Source organism: Engystomops pustulosus, chromosome 7 (genome assembly GCF_040894005.1).
Source record: "Engystomops pustulosus chromosome 7, aEngPut4.maternal, whole genome shotgun sequence".
Lineage (NCBI taxonomy): Eukaryota > Metazoa > Chordata > Amphibia > Anura > Leptodactylidae > Engystomops > Engystomops pustulosus.
Window position 1 is genome coordinate 166,362,450 of NC_092417.1, and position 23,966 is coordinate 166,386,415.

A 23,966-nucleotide genomic window follows, 5' to 3' on the forward strand; every position below is an offset into this window, starting at 1 on the left:
ACAGGGGGGCAGCAGAAGATCAGCACCGGGGGATCCCCTCCAGTAGAGGCAGGAACTCAACTCATCACAGATGGTTGTAGCTTGTGATAATTCTGGTGCAACAATGCGCCACAATTAAGGTGCAACAACTACACTTAAGTGCAGAACAGTGATACATCTGGTCCATTGTGCCCCTAAACATCATCTATTGCCATCAAGCCAGACACAGCTGACCAGATCTCTTGAGTGAGAGTCATTACATCACAACGTTACACTGCAAACAAACCCAGTCGTCTTATCAGTCGTACAGAAGATGTTGACAATCTTTCAGGGTTTTCCGAAGCCTGGGAATGTTAAACACTGGAAGGGGATGTCCGGAAATCTACCATCAAAATAAAAGAACTTTGCTCCCACATTGTGTAGGACTACAGCAAGCAGAGGGTGGGGGTGGAGTTACAAGAGCAGGGGAAGACCAGAACGGAGGGGCTCCGGTAACACCCACAGAGTTTTAGTCATTAGCATAACTGTAAAAGTAGATTTTAGAAGGAGGTCACAGTAATCTTTATAATAAGGAATATAATTATAAATAAAGATTATTATTATTAATTCCCAGTTACCTCTCCATCCAACAAACCCCCCCCCCCCCTGGTCTGGACACCCCCTCCTTTCTTCTCTTTCCTCTCCTTCCCTCTCTCTACCGCTCTATTCTCCCCCACCCCCGTTTCCTTTTCTTTTTTATTCCTTCTATATTCCTGTGGAAGGTGATTTTTGGAGGCCCCCTAGGGGTCACTGGGCTCTTCTATTGCTCTATCCTCTTAAAATATAAAACAGGTTGGAAGGCGGCCGAGGCTCGAGGGTGGATCCTTCAATTCCGCATTCACATTGAATCTACGTGATGCGCGCTGTTATCCCCGTTATACATTGTCCTGACTGTACATTTTTCCTCATGTATACTGTATACTTTTGTCTGAGCAGGAACGTTTTGTCTATTAATAAAGTAAATGATGAAAAACATAATCATCAGACTGTATGCAAATGAGCCTGAGGGGCTCCAGGCTCAGTTAACAGCTATGGAGCCTGGAGCCCCTTCCTGGAACAATTTTCTGAAATTTTGTGTCTGTCTTAGCAAATTTTGGGGTAGATCTTAAAATGAGCCCCTACCCCAGGGGATACTGAAGAAGGGATTGTTCTTTTCATCCATTCAATGGCCTGTAAAAGCTAAACTAGCCCCAACGGTGACCCAGGGGCCCCATCAGTCACAGGTCTAAGAGAGGAGATCACATCTGATTCTTTTCTATCCAGCTCAAGGAAAATGTGTAACCTCCTGCTCAGTTTTCTGAATGGCTGAGACGCCTCACATGGAGGAGGGTGACGCTACTCATACACTTGCATTAGCATATGCGGCAAGCTATACGTCTAGTATTGATGGACAGAACATGTTGATGTTTTGGACAATATGTTGCTTCCTACTTCAGTTTCATGAGAAGACTTGTAAGATGTCAAAATATGAAGGATTCCTTCAAACAGTAATTAAAATGCACCATAAACTGCTTTAGCCTAAAATGTCCACTAGAGGGCGCCCAGTCTCTATACTGACAGCTGCCAGTGTGTGGAGGCAGGTGCTGGGAAAGTCACCAAATATCTGCAAGTTTAGTACAAGCTACAGGTCTCTATCTATGGGCATAGGAGCATCCATTGTGTGTAAGGGGGTTCCATTCTGATAAACCAGGGACATTACTCATAGATCCAGGCACCGGGACTGTGGTAATAGACTTATATGATGAGCACAGTCACGGTGCCTGGATCTAGGAGTAAGTGTCCCTGGTTTGTCATGATGGATTTTGATAGATTTCTTTTAAATATGTTCAGTTACCCCGATGCTATAGTTCTGCTTTGTACTAATAATGGGCCGTAAGCGAACAAACCCGGCTATAATAGGGAGCACTACAGGAGTCGGCTCTTGGCTGAGAGTCAATGGCTCACTCAGCCCCATCCCAATTCAAATAACTCCACCCCTTATTTATGGGCCACACCCCCTATAAAACTCCAAAATTTTGAGTTAAAAGTGGAGTGGGCATGTGTGGCTGGACGCCTGAAAACCTATCCCTATGTAATTACATAGTGAGCCGTTCAGGTGCCAGTAGAGCCGACTCTTTACAGTGAGCTGAGCCTAAAGATCCGCCTCACTGTTTTTTTGATGTATGATATTGATATCACCATGTAGACACATTGGATCAGAATAAAAATTTAATAAATATGTTCCACATTTGTTTCATAGGCGAGATTTATTAAATTATGCATGTTTGATTGTAAGCATTGTATCAATAAAGATTTATATTTTTTTCCTATTTTCTTATGAGTATAGTCTTGCCCTCCTTCCCCTCTTCCTGAGGGGTGCAATCCAGTATAGGCTGTGCCTATTGGCTACTAGGGGCAGGTTTTGTAATTATTGGCTACTGTGCGGCAGTCACTGTGACTATTGGCTACTGTGGGGCAGGTGCTGTGACTATTTGCTACTGTGGGGCAGGCACTTTGAATATTGGCTACTGGGGGGCAGTCACTGTGACTATTGGCTACTGTGGGGCAGGCGCTGTGACTACTGGCTACAATGGGGGCAGGCATTATGACAATTGGCTGTGGGGGCAGGTGGTGTTACTATTGTCTACTGGAAGCAGGTACTATGAATATAGGTTACTGGAAGAAGAAAATGAAAGAGAAATCCTCCAATCAAAGACATCGGGGGTCATTTACTAAGGGCCCGATTCGCGGTTTCCCGACGTGTTACCCGAATATTTCCGATTTGCGCCGATTTCCCCTGTATTGCCCCGGGATTTTGGCGCACGCGATCGGATTGTGGCACATCGGCGCCGGCATGCACATGACGGAAATCGGGGGGCGTGGCCGAGCGAAAACCCGACGGATTTCGGAAAAACCACCGCATTTAACAAAAGAAATCTGTCGCGGAGCTTGCACTTACCTTCACTAGGAATAGGCCGGTGAACTCCAATGCGTTCCGATGCTTTTCAGCGCAGCAGCGCCACCTGGTGGACGGCGGAGGAACTACCTTAATGAATCCCGGCCGGACCCGAATCCAGCGCAGAGAACGCGCCGCTGGATCGCGAATGGACCGGGTAAGTAAATCTGCCCCATCATCTGTGAATTTCTGGATGTATTACCATGTGTTACCCATGAGCTAAACATTTTGCACTCAGTACTCAATAGTTATACAATGAGCTTAAATTGTAGCTACTTTGTATGTACTAAGATGGGTTCTGGTACCATTTTTAAGTAGTAAGCTGGGTGCTGTATTTATGTACTGAGCTGGGTTCTGGTGCTGTATTTTTTCTACTGATCTCCTTTCTGGTGCAGTATTTATGCACAGAGCTTGGTTCTAGTGTGGTAAGTATGTACTAACTTGCTTACTATGATTTATGGTGTGATCTTGGCTCTCAGCCCGTCTTGTTAAAAAAAAACAAAAAACTTCAAAGCTCTGTAGAAAGAAGGATTAAAAAAGGATTTTTTTTAAAGTATTTTGAAAGTAATTATTTTTTTATTAACATTTTTTCAAGGTAGTAGAACTATAATTTTGCCATACCTATAATTGGACTGACCCAAGGACAAAAAAAAGTAGAGTCTGCGTGTGTAACAGTGATGTCACAGTACAGGGATAATATACACAGTGATGTCACAGTACAGGGATAATATACACAGTGATGTCACAGTACAGGGATAATATACACAGTGATGTCACAGTACAGGGATAATATACACAGGGATGTCACAGTACAGAGATAATACACACAGTGATGTCACAGTACAGGGAAAATACAACCAGTGATGTCACAGTACAGGGATAATACACACAGTGATGTCACAGTACAGGATAATACACACAGTGATGTCACAGTACAGGGATAATACACACAGTGATGTCACAGTATAGGGATAATACACACAGTGATGTCACAGTACAGGGATAATACTCACAGTGATGTCCCAGTACAGGGATAATACACACAGTGATGTCCCAGTACAGGGATAATACACACAGTGATGTCCAAGTACAGAGATAATACACACAGTGATGTCACAGTACAGGAATAATACACACAGTGATGTCACAGTACAGGGATAATACACACAGTGATGTCACAGTACAGGAAATATACACACAGTGATGTCACAGTACAGAGATAATACACACAGTGATGTCACAGTACAGAGATAATATACACAGTGATGTCACAGTACAGGGATAATACACACAGTGATGTCCCAGTACAGGGATAATACACACAGTGATGTCCCAGTACATGGATAATACACACAGTGATGTCACAGTACAGAGATATTACACACAGTGATGTCACAGTACAGGGATAATACACACAGTGATGTCACAGTACAGGGATAATACACACAGTGATGTCACAGTACAGGGATAATACACACAGTGATGTCCCAGTACAGAGATAATACACACAGTGATATCACAGTACAGGGATAATACACACAGTGATGTCACAGTACAGGGATAATACACACAGTGATGTCACAGTACAGGGATAATACACACAGTGATGTCCCAGGACAGGGATAATACACACAGTGATGTCACAGTACAGGGATAATACACACAGTGATGTCACAGTACAGGGATAATACACACAGTGATGTCATAGTACAGGATAATACACACAGTGATGTCACAGTACAGGGGATAATACACACAGTGATGTCACAGTACAGGGATAATACACACAGTGATGTCATAGTACAGGATAATACACACAGTGATGTCACAGTACAGGGGATAATACACACAGTGATGTCACAGTACAGGGGATAATACACAGTGATGTCACAGTACAGGGATAATATACACAGTGATGTCACAGTACAGGGATAATACACACAGTGATGTCACAGTACAGGGATAAAACACACAGTGATATCACAGTACAGGATAATACACAGTGATGTCACAGTACAGTGATAATACACACAGTGATGTCACAGTACAGTGATAATACAGACAGTGATGTCACAGCACAGAGATAATACACACAGTGATATCACAGTACAAAGAAAATACACACAGTGATAGTACACACAGTGATGTCACAGTACAAAGACAATACACACAGTGATATCACAGTACAGGGATAATACACACAGTGATGTCACAGTACAGGGATAATACACACAGTGATGTCACGGTATAGGGATAATACACACAGTGATGTCACAGTACAGGGATAATACACACAGTGATATCACAGTACGGGATAATACACACAGTGATGTCACAGTACATGGAAAATACACACAGTGATGTCACAGTACAGTGATAATACACACAGTGATGTAACAGCACAGAGATAATACACACAGTGATGTCACAGTACAGGGATAATACACACAGTGATGTCACAGTACAGGGATAATACACATAGTGATGTCACAGTACAGAGATACACACAGTGATGTCACAGTACAAAGACAATACACACAGTGATGTCACAGTACAGAGATAATACACACAGTGATGTCACAGTATAGAGATAATACACACAGTGATGTCACAGTACAGGGATAATACACACAATGATGTCACAGTACAGGGATAATATACACAGTGATGTCACAGTACAGGGATAATACACACAGTGATGTCACGGTACAGGATAATACACACTGTGATGTCACAGTACAGGGATAATATACACAGTGATGTCACAGTACAGGGATAATACACACAGTGGTGTCACAGTACAGGGATAATACACACAGTGATGTCACAGTATAGGGATAATACACACTGTGATGTCACGGTACAGGATAATACACACAGTGATGTCACAGTACAGGGATAATACACACAGTGATATCACAGTACAGAGATAATACACACAGTGATGTCACAGTACAGAGATAATACACACAGTGATGTCACAGTATAGAGATAATACACACAGTGATGTCACAGTACAGGGATAATACACACAATGATGTCACAGTACAGAGATAATACACACAGTGATGTCACAGTACAGGGATAATATACACAGTGATGTCACAGTACAGGGATAATACACACAGTGATGTCACGGTACAGGATAATACACACTGTGATGTCACAGTACAGGGATAATATACACAGTGATGTCACAGTACAGGGATAATACACACAGTGGTGTCACAGTACAGGGATAATACACACAGTGATGTCACAGTATAGGGATAATACACACTGTGATGTCACGGTACAGGATAATACACACAGTGATGTCACAGTACAGGGATAATATACACAGTGATGTCCCAGTACAGGGATAATACACACAGTGATGTCCTAGTACAGAGATAATACACACAGTGATATCACAGTACAGGGATAATACACACAGTGATGTCACAGTATAGAGATAATACACACAGTGATGTCACAGTACAGGGATAATACACACAGTGATGTCACAGTACAGGGATAATACACACAGTGATGTCACAGTACAGGGATAATACACACAGTGATGTCACAGTACAGAGATAATACACACAGTGATGTCACAGTACAGGGATAATACATACAGTGATGTCACAGTACAGGGATAATACATACAGTGATGTCACAGTACAGGGATAATACACACAGTGATGTCACAGTACAGGGATAATACACACAGTGATGTCACAGTACAGGGATAATACACACAGTGATGTCACAGTACAGGATAATACACACAGTGATGTCACAGTACAGGGAAAATACAACCAGTGATGTCACAGTACAGGGATAATACACACAGTGATGTCACAGTACAGGATAATACACACAGTGATGTCACAGTACAGGGATAATATCCAGTGATGTCTCAATATTGACATTAAATTCTGTGACTTCATTCCCTGAGTTGGGCTTAGTGAAGTCCTAAGGCTCAGATACACGTACACTTATGTAGTCTACAATCTGGTGATGTATAAGATCACGGTTTAACCCTTCATATACAATAAATCAAACCTTTACGGGAACTTCCTCTAAAACCTTTGCATTCCTTGGTTATGGTCATACATGGGGGAAATCTATGGCTTGTGTATATTTTAAGAATTAGTTGTTTATTGCTTTGTGTTAACAAGAACCCAAAAGGGTCTACAAGAAAACTCATTTTGCTGATACTTTACACGTTCCTCCATATTTCGGATAAGCGTTGCCTAGATGCAGAGGATCCCTTTAAGAAATAAATATGATGGTCTCATTAAATCTCTCCAAAAATTCCTTGCAAGTTTTTTATAAAGATCTGCCTCCGGGCGCAATGGGGGTCATTTACTAAGGGTCCGTCGGGCTTGCATGCGATACAAATCGGGGGGGCGTGGACGTCGGACAACTCGACTGATTTGGACAAACCGCGGAATTTAAAAACCAAATTGTGTCACAAGACGCGCTCTCACAAGCACCGGGAAGAAGAAAGTGAACTCCGGCGGACCTCACTGGGGAAGCGACACATGCAGGAAATAGCGGCAGCTCCGAATCCTCGTCAGACATTCTGGATCGGCGGCGTCAACGGGACAGGTAAGTAAATTTTTTTGATTGAAAAACTGATTTATACAGTATTTATAGGCATTTTCATTCATATTCTCCCAAGTTGTGTCCGAGGAGCCGGGTGCTGGATCTCCAGATGCCTAAAGCTGGGAGTAACATGTGACATACAGGAGATCACAGGAGTCAGTGCACCCCTCACAAATATTGTATCATCTCTTATCATGGGACAAAGCAACGTGAGACTCGTACAATGTAAAGTAGTCATTCATCAGAGCCCTCGACTGGTAAATGGTAAATAAATCTATATACACCCCCCCAGTAATACATCTATATACAGCCTCCTCCTCCTGAGAAATAAATAAATAAATATATATACACACCCTCCTCCTCCTGAGAAATAAATCTATATACACCCCCCAGTAATACATCTATATACAGCCTCCTCCTCCTGAGAAATAAATAAATAAATATATATACACACCCTCCTCCTCCTGAGAAATAAATCTATATACACCCCCCCAGTAATACATCTATATACAGCCTCCTCCTGAGAAATAAATCTATATACACCCCCAGTAATACATCTATATACAGCCTCCTCCTCCTGAAAAATAAATCTATATACACCCCCCAGTAATACATCTATATACAGCCTCCTCCTCCTGAGAAATAAATCTATATACACCCCCCCCAGTAATACATCTATATACAGCCTCCTCCTCCTGAGAAATAAATCTATATACACCCCCCAGTAATACATCTATATACAGCCTCCTCCTCCTGAGAAATAAATCTATATACACCCCCCCAGTAATACATCTATATACAGCCTCCTCCTGAGAAATAAATCTATATACACCCCCCAGTAATACATCTATATACAGCCTCCTCCTCCTGAAAAATAAATCTATATACACCCCCCCAGTAATACATCTATATACAGCCTCCTCCTCCTGAGAAATAAATCTATATACACCCCCCAGTAATACATCTATATACAGCCTCCTCCTCCTGAGAAATAAATCTATATACACCCCCCCCCCAGTAATACATCTATATACAGCCTCCTCCTCCTGAGAAATAAATCTATATACACCCCCCAGTAATACATCTATATACAGCCTCCTCCTCCTGAGAAATAAATCTATATACACCCCCCCCAGTAATACATCTATATACAGCCTCCTCCTCCTGAGAAATAAATCTATATACACCCCCCCCCCCAGTAATACATCTATATACAACCTCCTCCTCCCGAGAAATAAATAAATAAATAAATATATATATATATATATATATATATATATACACAGCCTCCTCCTCCTGAGAAATAAATCTATATACATCCCCCCAGTAATACATCTATATACAGCCTCCTCCTCCTGAGAAATAAATCTATATACACTCCCCCCCAGTAATACATCTATATACAGCCTCCTCCTCCTGAGAAATAAATCTATATACACCCCCCCAGTAATACATCTATATACAGCCTCCTCCTCCTGAGAAATAAATCTATATACACCCCCCCCCCTAATACATCTATATACAGCCTCCTCCTCCTGAGAAATAAATCTATATACACCCCCCCAGTAATACATCTATATACAGCCTCCTCCTCCTGAGAAATAAATCTATATACACCCCCCAGTAATACATCTATATACAGCCTCCTCCTCCTGAGAAATAAGTCTATATACACCCCCCCAGTAATACATCTATATACAGCCACCTCTTCCTGAGAAATAAATCTATATACACCCCCCAGTAATACATCTATATACAGCCTCCTCCTCCTGAGAAATAAATCTATATACACCCCCCAGTAATACATCTATATACAGCCTCCTCCTTCTGAGAAATAAATCTATATACACCCCCCCAGTAATACATCTATATACAGCCTCCTCCTCCTGAAAAATAAATCTATATACACCCCCCCAGTAATACATCTATATACAGCCTCCTCCTCCTGAGAAATAAATCTATATACACCCCCCAGTAATACATCTATATACAGCCTCCTTCTCCTGAGAATATATACAGTCTCATGTACAATAATAAAATTGTACTCACCTTCTCCCAATCCCCCAGTACGTAGCGAACTCCTCATCTTTCGTGACATCACTGCGCCGCCTGCACCAGGACTCCTACAAGCTGAGCGCTGCACAATCTATGGCAGAGCAGGGAACCTATTGTAGACGGGGAGCCGGAGCCCGTATACTGGGCAATTCAATTGCCCACACTTGGGGAGGGCCCAGGGCAAAGTGGTAGCGTGGTAGGGAGCTCACCTCATGATCCGGTCCTGGGCTATCATGGGCTCAGAGCTGTAAAGGGATTGTGGTCTTCCCAATGGTCTAGAATTTTTATGATCTGACGGTTAGTGCATAAAAATAGTATAACAAAATTTGTTGTACAGAAACTATAACGTAACTAAATGTATTAAATGGGGACTGTTTCAAAACCAATATTACTGCATAGATATAGGACCAGAACCAAGATTACTACCTATAAACAGTACTGGAACCAAGGTCTAGATACAGATACAGGGCCAGAACAAAAATGACTACATATATACAGGTCTAGAACCAAGATTACTGCAGAGATACGGCACAAAAATCAAGCTAGCTACATAGATATGGTACCAGAACCAGCGTTACTATATACATATGTTACTAAAACCAAGACGACTTTATAAAAACCAAGACACAGAACCAGAAAGCATGAGGAGTGAGACAGACACCCTGCACCAAATGTATCACAGTGTCTGATACTGAAGGATAAATCAGGTGCAGTATAAGACTGTCCCAATGTAGCTCCCACTCTTTGGAGAACATGCTGCAGAATTGTGAGCTCATGGGTAATACCAGCGCTTACTGTAAATTCTGGTGATAGAGGTAATGCTTTTGATCAGAGGATGTCCTCTTTTCTTCTTCTACCTGGCCCCCACAGTAGCAAATAAAGCAACAGTGCCCCACAGTAACCAATATAGTAATAATGTCCCCACAATAGCCAATATAGTACCAGTGCTCCAACAGTAGCCAGTATAGTAAAAGTACCCCACAGTAGCCAATATAGTAATAATGTCCCCACAGTAGCCAATATAGTAAAAGTACCCCACAGTAGCCAATATAGTAATAATGTCCCCACAGTAGCCAATATAGTAAAAGTACCCCACAGTAGCCAATATAGTAATAATGTCCCCACAGTAGCCAATATAGTAATAATGTCCCCACAGTAGCCAATATAGTAATAATGTCCCCACAGTAGCCAGTATAATAGCATCCCCATAGAAGCCAATATAGTAATAATGTCCCCACAGTAGCCAGTATAATAGCATCCCCATAGAAGCCAATATAGTAATAATGTCCCCACAGTAGCCAGTATAATAATAGCATCCCTACAGAAGCCAATATAGTAATAATGTCACCACAATAGCCAATATAGTGCCAGTGCTCAAGCAGTAGCCAATATAGTAATAATTTCCCCACAGCCAATATAGTACCAGTGTTCCAACAGTAGCCAATATAGTAAAAGTACCCCACAGTAGCCAATATAGTAATAATGTCCCCACAGTAGCCAATATACTAATAATGTCCCCACAGTAGCCAGTATAATAATGGCATCCCCACAGAAGCCAATATAGTAATAATGTCCCCACAGTAGCCAATATAGTAATAATGTCCCCACAGTAGCCAGTATAATATTAGCATCCCTATAGAAGCCAATATAGTAATAATGTCCCCACAGTAGCCAATATATTAATGGAGCCCCCCCAAAGTAGTTGTAATAGTGCCACCACAGTATGTAATATAGTGCCAGTGCCCCCACTGTAGTCAATATAGTAAAAGTGCCCCCACAGTAGACACTGGAGCACAGTGTCTCCAAAGATGTAAATATAGTCATGAACCCCACACATTATCGAATATAATAACAGCGTCCCCACAGTTGCCATTGTAGTCAAAATGGCCTGACAGTAGTCAATATAGTCACAGTGCCCTCAATAGTGGCCAGTCACAGTGACCCATAGTAGTCATGTCACATGTTCTCCCCCTCATAGCAGCCAAGTCACAGGGTCCCCCATAGTAGCCAAGTCACAGGGCCCCCCACATACTAGCTAAGTCATAGGGCCTCCTTGTTAAATATAACCACCCCCTCTCCCCAATAGTAAAAAAAAAACTACTCACCTTATTCCTTCTTCTCTTCCCGCTGTCTTCCTCCTGAGCATGCATGAGCTGCGGTGTAAGTGACCAGTGAGGATGTGTCCACCTGCGCCATAGGCCTCTCCATCTCACAGCGTGCAGCGTGTAGAGCCGATAGCTGAAAGCTCCCATATTCCGCTGCTAAACTAAGAAGTGCAATCTGGTCCAGGACCCAAGTTTTTCCCCATCGGATCCCACGTCTGTAGTAGTGATCAGGAAAGAGGGAGTAGAACACTGGGACTTCGGGGGCCCTCTCATAGGCAGGTCCGTAACTGGAGTTCCACTATTCCCCTGGCGGCCCTGATTGTTCACCTCAACAAAAGTGAGTAGGACACTAAGGCCTCATTCACATGTTTAGACGTAAATACACTGCTCAAAAAATAATGAGAGCGCTCAAATGACACAACCTGAATGAATGAAATATTCTCATTGAATACTTTGTTCTGTACAAAGTTCAATGTGCTGACAACAAAATCACAAAAAAATCATCAATGGAAATTAAATTGATTAGCCAACTGAGACCTGGATTTGGAGTCACCCCAAAATTTAAAATTTTTTGATCCAACTTTAATGTAATGTCCGCAAAACAAGACAAAATGAGACTCAGTATTGTGTGTGTCCTCCACGTGCCTGTATGACCTCCCTACAACGTCTCGGCATGATCCTGATGAAGCTTAGTATTGTGTGTGGCCTCCACGTGCCTGTATGACCTCCCTACAACGTCTCGGCATGATCCTGATGAAGCTTAGTATTGTGTGTGGCCTCCACGTGCCTGTATGACCTCTCTACAAGGCCTCGGCAGCTCCTTATGAGACACAGTCTTGTGTGTGGCCTCCATGTGCCTGTATGACCTCCCTACAACGCTCTGGCATTCTCCTGATGAGGTTACGGATTGTCTACTAAGGGATCTCCTCCCAGACTTGGACTACTCCATCAACTCCTGGACAGTCTGTAGGTGGATGGAGCGAGACATGATGTCCCAGATGTGCTCAATCATTTTCAGGTCTGGGGAAGGAGCGGCCAGTCCATAACTTCAATGCCTTCATCCTGCAGAAACTGCTGACACACTCCAGCCACATGAGGTCTAGCATTGTCCTGCATTAGGAGGAACCCAGAGCCAACTGCACCATGGTCTCACAAGGGTCAGTATTGTTTGTGGCCTCCACATGCCTGTATGACCTCCTTACAACGCCTTGACAACTGACACAAGTGGCTCAGGTAGTGCAGCTCATCCAGGATGGCACGGCAATGCGAGCTGTGGCCAGAAGGTTTGCTGTGTCTGTCAGCATAGTGTCCAGAGGGCCCTGACCTCCACAGATTCGGGTTGTGCTCACAGCCCAATACTGTGCAGGACGCTTGGTATTTGCCAGAGAACACCAGGATTGGCAAATTCACCACTGGCGTCCTGTGCTCTTCACAGATGAAAGCAGGTTCACACGGAGCACATGTGACAGACGTGACAGAGTCTGGAGACGCCATGGAGACCACTCCATGCAACATCCTTCAGCATGACCGGTTTTGGCAGTGGATCAGTAATGCTGTGGGGTCTGCACACCCCTCCATGTGCCCGTCAGAGGTAGCCTGACTGCCATTAGGTACTGAGATGAGATCCCTCAGACCCTTGTGAGACCATATGCTGGTGTGGTTGTCCCTGGGTTCCTCCTAATGCAGGACAATGCTATACCTCATGTGGCTGGAGTGTGTCAGCAGTTCCTGCAGGATGAAGGCATTGAAGCCATGGACTGGCCTCTCCTTCCCCAGACCTGAAAATGATTGAGCACATCTGGGACATCATGTCTCGTTCCATCCACCAACGTCACGTGCACCACAGACTGTCCAGGAGTTGATGGAGTAGTCCAAGTCTGGGAGGAGATCCCTTAGTAGACCATCCGTAACCTCATCAGGAGCATGCCGGAGCATTGTAGGGAGGTCATACAGGCACGTGGAGGCCACAAACAATACTGAGCCTCACTTTGTCTTGTTTTACGGACATTACATCAAAGTTTTATCAGCCTGTAGTGTGTTTTACGACTTTAATTTTGGGGGGGACTCCAAATCCAGGCCTCCATTGGTTAATAAATCTGATTTCCATTGATGATTTTTTTTGTGATTTTTGTTGTCAGCACATTCAACGTTGTACAGAACAAAGTATTCAATGAGAATTTTTAATTCTTTCAAATCTCGGATGTGTCATTTGAGTGTTCCCATATGTTTTTGAGCAGTGTACTACGTTTATGCACAACATGTGAACGCGACCTCTGTGAAAATGGGTAAATTGTGCCAAATTTGCCATTTTCCCTCCCCAGTCAGTCAGTGTAAGAAGGTGGCAGGTGTGAATGGGAAGCAGGGTGTTATCACTCTTGCACTGGTCCCTGGAAGTTCAACATGGCACCTTGTTTTAGGAACTCTATGAAGCTGCATTCGTACGTTGCATTTACAAGGTGTTAACATTGAGTTAACAATGCATTAACGTTTTATTTACTTTAAACCTGTACACACAGTTTTAACAAAACAAAGAAGACCTAGGCCAGTGATGGCGAACCTATGGCACGGGTGCCAGAGGTGGCACTCGGAGCCCTCTTTTTGGGCACCCAAGGCATCAACATAGAACTCAACATAGAACTCAACATAGAACTCAACATAGAACTCAAAGAAACATCCTGCAGTCCCAGGAGACTCAAGAAATGATGCTCTCAGTGCTATTTTAAAGAAACACATTCGTGATTTTTTGGGACTGCAGGAAGGGGAAGACCATGTGGAAAAGGGAGGATTATCTATGGAGCTACTCTAGGCCCCACATTTTTTTCCTGTACAGGTGGACCATAGCGAGATGCTACAACATTAGTCAAAATTTGCCCTTCTTTCAACAGTTTTGTTGTCCTCAAGAGTCCAATATGATTATATGTTGTAGCAATAAATTACTCCTTAAATTGCCGTGCTGGCACTTTGCAATAAATAAGTGTGTTTTGGTTGTAGTTTGGGCACCTGGTCTCTAAAAGGTTCGCCATCACTGACCTAGGCTATAAGGTTACAAGGGTTTGGGTCAGTCTGTCAGTGCTCTGACTATACGTGGAACATCACATGACATTGCTCTGCATGGATGTTGTCCTAGAGGGAAGCCTCTTCTATAGATGAGGTACAAACTGAGGACAGGCAAATATTAAGGAATACTGGAACCATGTGCTATGGCAAGATGAGACAAGGATAAACTTATTGGGTTCAGAAGGTGTCATGCATGTGCGGGGACTGTAACCAGGTGAGCAGGACGAAGACAAGTGTGTCCTTCAAGCTTGGTGGTGGTAGGTTCATGGTTTGCGGCTGCAAGTTCAATGAGAGAACCATGAATGTCAATATATACTGTGATACAATGAAGAAGAACATGATCCCAACCTCCAGTAGGGCAGCAACCAACATGATGATGAACACAAACACCACTAAGACAACCAATGCCTCACTAAAGAAACTGAGGGTAAAGGTGCTGGACTGGCAAACCATGTCTCCAGACCTAAACCCTATGGATCATCTTCAGGGCATCTTCACATGGAAGGTGGAGGAGTTCAGGGTCTCCAACATTCACCAGTTCCATGATAGAGGAGTGGAATAGGAGATGTCACATGATAAAATCATAAAATATTTCCAAAAATGTGAGAGGTCTACTCACCTTTGTGAGATACTGTAGATGCGTGTTAGCCAAATCTACTGATTTCTATAGGATCAGCTGATAATCTAATGTCTACGGGGATCTCCCAATTCTCCATTGTCGTTCGTGGACAATCCACAGCAATTCCGACCACGGAAGAAACTAGTCACAAATGTCCACTTTCTACACTGGGCTTTTCTACTTTCGCTATGCTGCTAAAGAAATAAAAATCCATAAAAACAGAGCGCACAGGAAAATGGTGCAAATGTGTTTTTTCAACGGTTTTGGACATTTTTTCCAGCTTCCATGGAATGTTGAATAATGACACCAGGAAATACAATATGTTGCACATAAAATAAGCTCTTATACACATTACCATCAGCGCACATATTTCTAATACATTTCAATGGTTAAAGAAAAAAACTAATCAGTTTTTCCGCTTTGTTACTTTAACTGTGTTTTATTTTTTGAATAAAAGTTCATTTTGATTTCATACATTTTGTACATTGTGTATAAGTGTATATTACAGGCATGGGGACCTTTACATGCGACCTGGATGTCCTCATAGTGCTGCTCAACTCAAAACCATTGGGGCAGATTTACTTACCCGCTCCGTTCGCGATCCAGCGGCGCGTTCTCTGCGGTGGATTCGGGTCCGGCCGGGATTCACTAAGGTAGTTCCTCTGTCGTCCACCAGGTGGCGCTGCTGCGCTGAAGTTCCCCGGAGGCGCGCTGGAATGCCCTGAAATTCACCGGCCTATTCCTGGTGAAGGTAAGTGTAATTTTCGCGACACATTTTTTGTTTTAAATGCGGCGGTTTTTCCGAATCCGTCGGGTTTTCGTTCGGTCAGGCCCCCCGATTTCCGTCGCGTGCATGCCAGCGCCGATGCGCCACAATCCGATCGCGTGCGCCAAAATCCCGGGGCAATACAGGGGAAATCAGCGCAAATCGGAAATATTCTGGTAACACGTCGGGAAAACGTGAATCGGGCCCTTAGTAAATGACCCCCATTGTGTCACATTATTGTCAATGATTTCGGAACCCTCAGAGGGAGCCCCACAATAATGACTAGCAGAGAGGGCCCCCAATTTCCAACACTCCTACAATATTCACCCATTAGTGAGAACGGGACCCTGTTCGACCGCCTGCCGGGGGTCCGAGCAGTCGAACCCTCAGAGATCAGCTTATCCCAGTGGTGGCAAACCCATGAGACAGGTTCCAGAGGTGGCACTCAAAGTCATTTCTGTGGGCACCCACATCTTTTCCCCTAACGCAGAGGTTGAAAGACAATAAGGACCTCCTCCGTCTGTCCTGGGTAGCTCAGTATGTGCCACGTTCAGCGCTATTTAAAGCATCACTTCCTCGGACTGCAGATGGATCAAGGTGGTGTGGACAGACCGGATCATCAATGGTGCTACTGCCCTATGATTCTTCCTATTCATGGGGCCCTTATATAGAAGCTACAATGATAATCCATATTGGTTTCCTCAAGACACCAATACAACTGAAAGCTGTCGCAGAGCAGTGTGCAATAAGTAGCTGATTCAATTGCCTCGTCAGCACTTTGTGATAAATAAGTGGGTTTTTGGGTGTCGTTTGGGCACTTGGACTCTAAAAGGTTCACCGTCACTGTCCTATCCTGTGTATACAACCCCTTTAAAGGAGCATTCCCATCTTCTTATATCACAGCCAGTACATGTCATGACACTCTGAATGGTGGCAGTCCAACGTTGAGGACCCTCAACCTTCCAAAAAATTAAAAGGGTTGTCCAACCACCAATACTAAAAGTTTTAAAGTAAAACTTTAATCCTCTAATGTTTCCCACTGGTCTCTGTATACTGCCTTTAGCAATAACATCCAGAGACAGTCAGGTGACCACAGCAGCCAATCCCTGGTTACGATAGTCACCTTAGTGGTGTTGACAAATCACCATTAGGTTACATTCACACGACGATGTGCCCACCGTACTGTAGCAAGGGGGCCACACGTCGGCGCCCGGGAGAGGAGGGGGTGAGCGCATATATGGTGCACGGCGCCGTATTACGGGGAAAGATAGGACATGTATCTTTTTCCCGGCTATGGAGCGGTATGGTCCCGCACATGTGCTGCAACTTACCGCTCCTAGCCTATGGGGGGCGTATATATATGACGTCTATACGTCCCCCAACAGCCAAGTGAATGCAGCTTTGGTGGTCTTTAAAAATAGGGATAGTTTAATGTCGTGATATGGATGGTCTATCCGAGGAATAAGGCAATATCTTTGTTTTGGTAATCCCTTTTTTTAGTTTTTACACTGATTTTTGGTGCACCGAATACTGGGACCCCCAGAGATTAGGATAATGGTGGTCTGAAACTGCACTTTGAACCCATGTGATTTTTAAAAAAAATCAGAAAACTGAACAATGTGTGATCCATTTCTGAGGGGTAAGTCCACAAAAATAGTCTGTGTGTCATTGATCCGTTTTGGGGAAAATGATGTTCACTAGGGTTTTGTTGTCAACATTGGGTTTCCTTCAGAATCTAAATGGATCAGTGAGCCAGAAACATGGTGGGGCGCCAGCGTATGATAAAACCCTCCCCGTCCATGAGGGGTGCACCGTCTCTTGTCTCAGGCAGCACAACCTGCCCCAAGATGGGCAGCATCAGGAGCGCAGTCACCTGACAACCTAAAAATAATGTCCCTTCACACCCAATATCAGCACGGGTGTGAGATACGTTGGAGAAACCACTTACCATATATACCCGAGTTTAAGTCGAGTTTTTCAGCACAAAAATTGTGGTGAAAAAACCTAACTCGACTCGAGTCTATAAAAAAAATTAACACTGTACTCACCTTTCTGACGCCCCCCCCCCGCGAGTTCTCTTCTTGCGTCCGATGCTACGGCTCCTCTACGGGTCCCCTCGCGATGCCGACGGGGGGGGGGGGGGGACTGGCAGGCTATATACTGGGAGGGCAGGGGCTGGCAGGCTATATACCGGGGGGCAGGCTATATACTACAGGGGCTGGCAGGCTATATACCGGGGGGCCGGCAGGCTATATTTCGGGGGGGGGGGGGAGGCTATATACTACAGGGGCTGGCAGGCTATATACTACAGGGGCTGGGCAGGCTATATACTACAGGGGATGGAAAGCTATATACTGCGGGATAGGGGCTGGCAGGCTATATACTGGGAGGGCAGGGGCTGGCAGGCTATATACCGGGGGGCAGGGGCTGGCAGGCTATATACCGGGGGGCAGGCTATATACTACAGGGGCTGGCAGGCTATATACTACAGGGGCTGGCAGGGTATATACCGGGGGGCAGGCTATATACTACAGGGGCTGGCAGGCTATATTTCGGGGGGGGGGCAGGCTATATACTACAGGGGCTGGCAGGCTATATACTACAGGGGCTGGGCAGGCTATATACTACAGGGGATGGAAAGCTATATACTGCGGGATAGGGGCTGGCAGGCTATATACTGGGAGGGCAGGGGCTGGCAGGCTATATACCGGGGGGCAGGCTATATACTACAGGGGCTGGCAGGCTATATACTACAGGGGCTGGGCAGGCTATATACTACAGGGGATGGAAAGCTATATACTGCGGGATAGGGGCTGGCAGGCTATATACTGGGAGGGCAGGGGCTGGCAGGCTATATACCGGGGGGCAGGCTATATACTACAGGGGCTGGCAGGCTATATACTACAGGGGCTGGCTGGCTATATACTACAGGGGCTGGCAGGCTATATACTACAGGGGCTGGGCAGGCTGTATACTGGGAGGGAAGGGGCTGGCAGGCTATATACTACAGGGGCTGGCTGGTTATATACTGGGAGGGCAGGGGCTGGCTATATACTACAGGGCTGGCAGGTTATATACTGGGAGGGCAGGGGCTGGCAGGCTATATACCGGGTGGCAGGCTATATACTACAGGGGCTGGCTGACTATATACCGGGGGCAAGCTATATACTACAGGGGCTGGCAGGTTATATACTGGGAGGGCAGGGGCTGGCTATACACTACAGGGGCTGGCAGGTTATATACTGGGAGGGCAGGGGCTGGCAGGCTATATACCAGGTGGCAGGCTATATACTAAAAGGGCTCGCTGGCTATATACTACAGGGGCTGGCAGGCTATATACTACAGGGGCTGGCTATATACTGGGGGATATGGGCTTGTCGGCTTTATACTGACTGGAGTCTGTGACCAATGCATTTCCCACCCTAGGCTTATACTCAAGTCAATAGGTTTTTGTGTAAAAATTAGGTACCTCGGCCTATACTCGAGTATACTGTATGTGGTACTAAAAAATAACTAAATATATTAGTTCTGGATGGGGTTGAGGGTGCCCCGTCCTATAGCTCGCCTCAGGCAGCAGAGATTAAGGTCATCCCTGGTGTCATCAGATTTTTTTAAAAAAATCATTTTTAATATATGTACAAATTAGTCATAATCCTTATAACACAGCATTTTCATGTAAAACGCCGGATGGATTTTTTTGATAATCAACCAAATAATAAACTTCCATATAAAACTTGACATTATTTCTATATGATTTTCTACGTTTTTAGGTGCGTGCGCGTGCGCGATGGTAATAATTGGCAAATTCCATATAAAACCCAGATTTTTTTTTTTTTTTTCATTTCTCTTGTGGTTTTCTTTCTCCCTAGTGTCTATCCTGTGAGGATTTTCTCCCCCTCCATTGTCCTCTCTTCTCTCTTCACTTCTCTTTACTTTACTTTTTCACTCACTTTACATCCGGGTTTTTTTCCCTAGGCAATGGGAGAGCCGCATCACACCCCGTTCCTTAGGCAAAGTGAAATAAATTCGCCGCACCGACAACGTCAAGTAGTGCGCTCTTTCAATCGCTCCTATTTCTTTGCCCTTCACTCTGTGCCCTTATGTTTCCTCAGCGATTAAGGGTTTTCCATAGCGGGGAATCTTCCGGTGCACTTAGTGAACGTGTTTAACGGAGTAAATTCAGTTGCTCCAATCACACCCCCTTCTCTCTCTCCCTCCGCTCGCCGGCCGCTTTTCCTCTCTCGACGTCACAGAGGCGAGCGAGCGAGCGCGCGCGCGCCCGCGGCGGCCCCTCCCCTCCCCTTCCGCGCCTCAGCTTGATAGGACCCCGGCGGGCGCGCGCCTCGGCTAGTGGAGAGAGAGAGAAGAGAGAGAGGGGGGGGTGAGAAGAGTGCGGCGGAGGGATCCAGCTCCGGGTGCACTGCGGTTCGGGGAGGGAGAGAGTTCTTCTTCTTTGGCCATCACTTTCTCTTTATTTATTTATTTGCCCTAACGGGGGCAATTAATTCCTCCCGTTCCCCCGGTGCCGCCCGCTTTGCCCCCCTCCCTTTATCTTTCTTTCGGGCTTTGTAGTTATTGACTTCTCCCCGCACCACCTTCTCCCTGTACTGGGGGGTGCTCCCCCCGTGTTATTTACCCCCAGCCTGTGGTGGGCCGGGGGGGCAGCTGTGAGGAAAGATGTGGCGGTGACACACTCCGCTTCCCTCCCATGAAAGAAGAGGAGAAGAAAGAAACAAGAAGAAGAAGAGGAGGAGGAGGAGTGGGGATCCGTGTCCCCGGCGGGCGACCCCCTCAGGAGCGGGGTGCTGCTGCAGCAGGTGTGGGCCGGCGCAGGGTGGCGGGGGGCTGCGGGTTTTGGGGGACAGGGATGTGTGGGGGATATGACTGAAAACTTGAGTGAGAAGTGCGGGCTGTGCAGGCCCGGGAGCCGGGGAGTGTGGTGCTGAGCGGACAGCCGGCTCTGCACAACTACTAAGCAAAGTGTGCACAGCCTCCAAGCAACTTGTGCGGCATCACTGCGGCCGTGATTTACTTCACTGCTGACCACTCATCTGCATTCAGCCGGGAGCAACTTTTAGCAGCACTTTGATTTAGTTATTGTCTTTGGGTGCGGAGTTATTTTATATATATATATATATATTTTTTTTTTTTGGTTGCCCTTGGAAACAAGCGGGGTTAACTCCGCCTCTGTGTCAGTCATATGACCATGAGAGTGGAATGTCAGGGTCCTAGCTAAAGAGAAACTCTAGAGGGTACCCCCCCCCCCCCCAAAAAAAAAAAAACCCACCATCACTGATAACCCTTATAACCCACTGATAATCACTGATTTAACCCTTAATAGAAGGTTTTCTATTAACGAGGATGTTATTGTGCATGTGTGACTAGGACTCAGTTCACTCCTGTCATACCAACAGAGTGTTTTCAGTGCCGTAGAAAGTAGTGATCGAGGATCCATATCTATGGATTTGTTCACATTAGAAATGATGGGACACCCGTTATTGTTGTTAGTCATATAACCTGCATTAGGAAAGTTCACTTAAAGGGGTTGTTCAGCTACACCAAGTGTTACATCAAGTTTTCCTCCACCTAAAGGATGGGGGATAACTTGCTGATCTATAGGGGACACAGTGGTGGGACCCCCACAGATCACAAGAAATGAACAGAGCAGCAGGTTGTACATGTGTCTCTATGGGGGAGATGGTGCCATAGTCATTGAATGGAGAAGTAGCGCATATGTCGCACCTACCGCTCCAGTAATTTGGGATACAACAGACCTCTGTTCTCATGATCCATCGGGGTCCCATTTCTGGACTCCCACTGATCAAGAGGTTTCCCCCTATCCCATACATAGGGGAGAATAATATTTGGCTGGACAACCCCTTTTAAGTGTTATTATGAGACTTGAAAACTCTCCTACTACTCAAGAATTTCCCTTTATGTATCAGATTTAATACTGCAGCTTGTGGATGTGACTAGTGTGTAACATATAAGTAACTTTCTTATCAGTAACTGTTACACTGTCATACATTGTGTAGTTGTCTGCACATGAGATTCCTGACCAATAATCCTTTATAGATAGGAATGACTTGATCTCTCTTAAAGGTAACATCCTAGGCCAAAATTGGCACGGTATTGGGCTAGTGGGGTGCTGACTTTTTGCCCAAGTGCAAATCAACTACTTGAAGGGGTTACTGTGTGTTTTCATTGTGTTCATTGGTTAGTTTACCCAACATATTGTCTTTTTAGTAGCAGTAGGTATGGATAGCCATTATACTCGACTCGCTCTGTTTACAGTGAGTGTAAATGACATTCCCACATAGGAAACTTTCGCTGGTGTCGGAGCGGTTGATGGGGCTGGATAGATCATGTAGCAGGTACATCATGAGGGAACTGCACAGAAGTCTAATTTTTTTGGTCACCCAAAAAGATTTTTTTAGTTTATTGAGCAAACTCATGCCTTTTTTGCCACTTCTAATTATGCATTTGGAGTAATTGGAAGTCATTTGTGCTTTTTCTTACTATAGGTTGTATTTGGAGAGAAAAAAAAAATTGTGATCCTTACTATGCCCTATGGAGTAGCACATGGTAGCTGTTATCTTAAAGTGACCTCGTACATGGTGATCAAATAAACATCCCAGGAACGGTCAGTGCTTGTGGCACATCTATGTGCGTGTAAAGCAACTTATGTAGTCCATAGGTTTTTCCTTATGATACACTTGTATGGCATATTTAAAATAAGACTATAATTGGACATCGGATGCAGCATGTCACAATCATCTGCGTTAGGCCCGGGCTATATGGCAGCTCTTACCATTTCATGTCATGTTTTGTTCATAGGAATGAAATGAGCGGCATAGTGTGTGTCATTATTTGTGTCCCTTGACAAGGTTCTACAACTTTTGCTGGCCTAGGCCTGTTAAGCAGCACATTGTGTGTAAGTTATTAGAAATCTACAATGTGATAAACATATAATCAGTGGAATGTGATATGAGTGTTGTACTGCACAAAACCCACATATGTCTGTGGTGATGTTTATCAGGCTGACTTTATCCCTACTTTATGCACACGTTAACTTCAGTAACAATTTGCAACTATTTTAACCTTGTGCAGAAAAGAAAGGGACTGAAAAAAAAAATGTAACACTTGACAAGTTATTATTTTGTGTGCAGTGTTTTTATTGGAGTGCGTTACATTTGTGTTTTTGGGATCCACAGTGATTTATTTATTTATTTTTAAATTTCTAAATAACTTAGCACACTCCAGGTATCTCAAAAAAAGCTAAAGTTTGATTTAAGAATAGGACCCCAAATCACTTGTAAGAAGTCATAAGGTTTATGAAGCAAATATAAGGGTTCATTCACATGCGGTATGCCCGACATGCGCTGGAAAGGAGGTGGTCCCTCCTGCTTCCATAGAGAACAGCGGCGCACGGGCGCACACTTGGAGAAAGATAGGGCATGCTCTATCTTTTCCCGGTGTACGGCTATGAATGGTGCCACACATGTGTGGCTCTGTACTGCAGCAGGGCCGCTATTGCCGTCTATTGGGACCTATATGCGGCCCCATGTACGTCCCTGCAGATGGCTGTGTGAATGGACCCTAGGGAATAGTAAGCTTCGGGTTCTTCTACATGGACCGATTTGTAGTATAGCAAAGTGAGAAGTGTTGTTTGAACTTATGTTTTTGACACTTTAAAACAAACCTGCATAGATGTAAAGGGGGAAATTAGTCCGTGAGTCTTAAAATTCCTCCAGCTGTGGGTCCTGCGTCGATATTCACGGAGACTTCGGCCTCTTATTGTGCAAACAATATCAG

General features: G+C 44.6%; 1 protein-coding gene and 1 long non-coding RNA gene across 7 annotated transcripts in view; one reads left to right on the plus strand and one right to left on the minus strand.

Moving 5' to 3' along the window:
• LOC140071267 (uncharacterized) overlaps window positions 1–20,417 on the minus strand; it is a 36,428-nt gene extending 16,011 nt beyond the window's left edge. The window contains exons 1-2 of one of the 2 annotated variants that reach the window (XR_011849102.1): window positions 20,102–20,417; window positions 15,386–15,576 (exon numbers count right to left, since the gene is read on the minus strand). This is a non-coding gene — a long non-coding RNA (uncharacterized lncRNA). Of the gene's footprint in view, window positions 1–15,385; window positions 15,580–20,101 lie in introns of both variants that reach the window. The other variant, XR_011849101.1, reaches the window with a different exon arrangement.
• Window positions 20,418–20,507: 90 nt separating this feature from the next.
• Window positions 20,508–23,966, plus strand: part of PHF21A (PHD finger protein 21A) — a 71,188-nt gene continuing 67,729 nt past the window's right edge. For all 5 annotated transcript variants that reach the window (XM_072118816.1, XM_072118818.1, XM_072118813.1 and 2 more), the window contains exon 1: window positions 20,508–20,968. The gene's annotated coding sequence lies outside the window, so the exon portion shown is untranslated. The remainder of the gene's footprint in view (window positions 20,969–23,966) is intronic.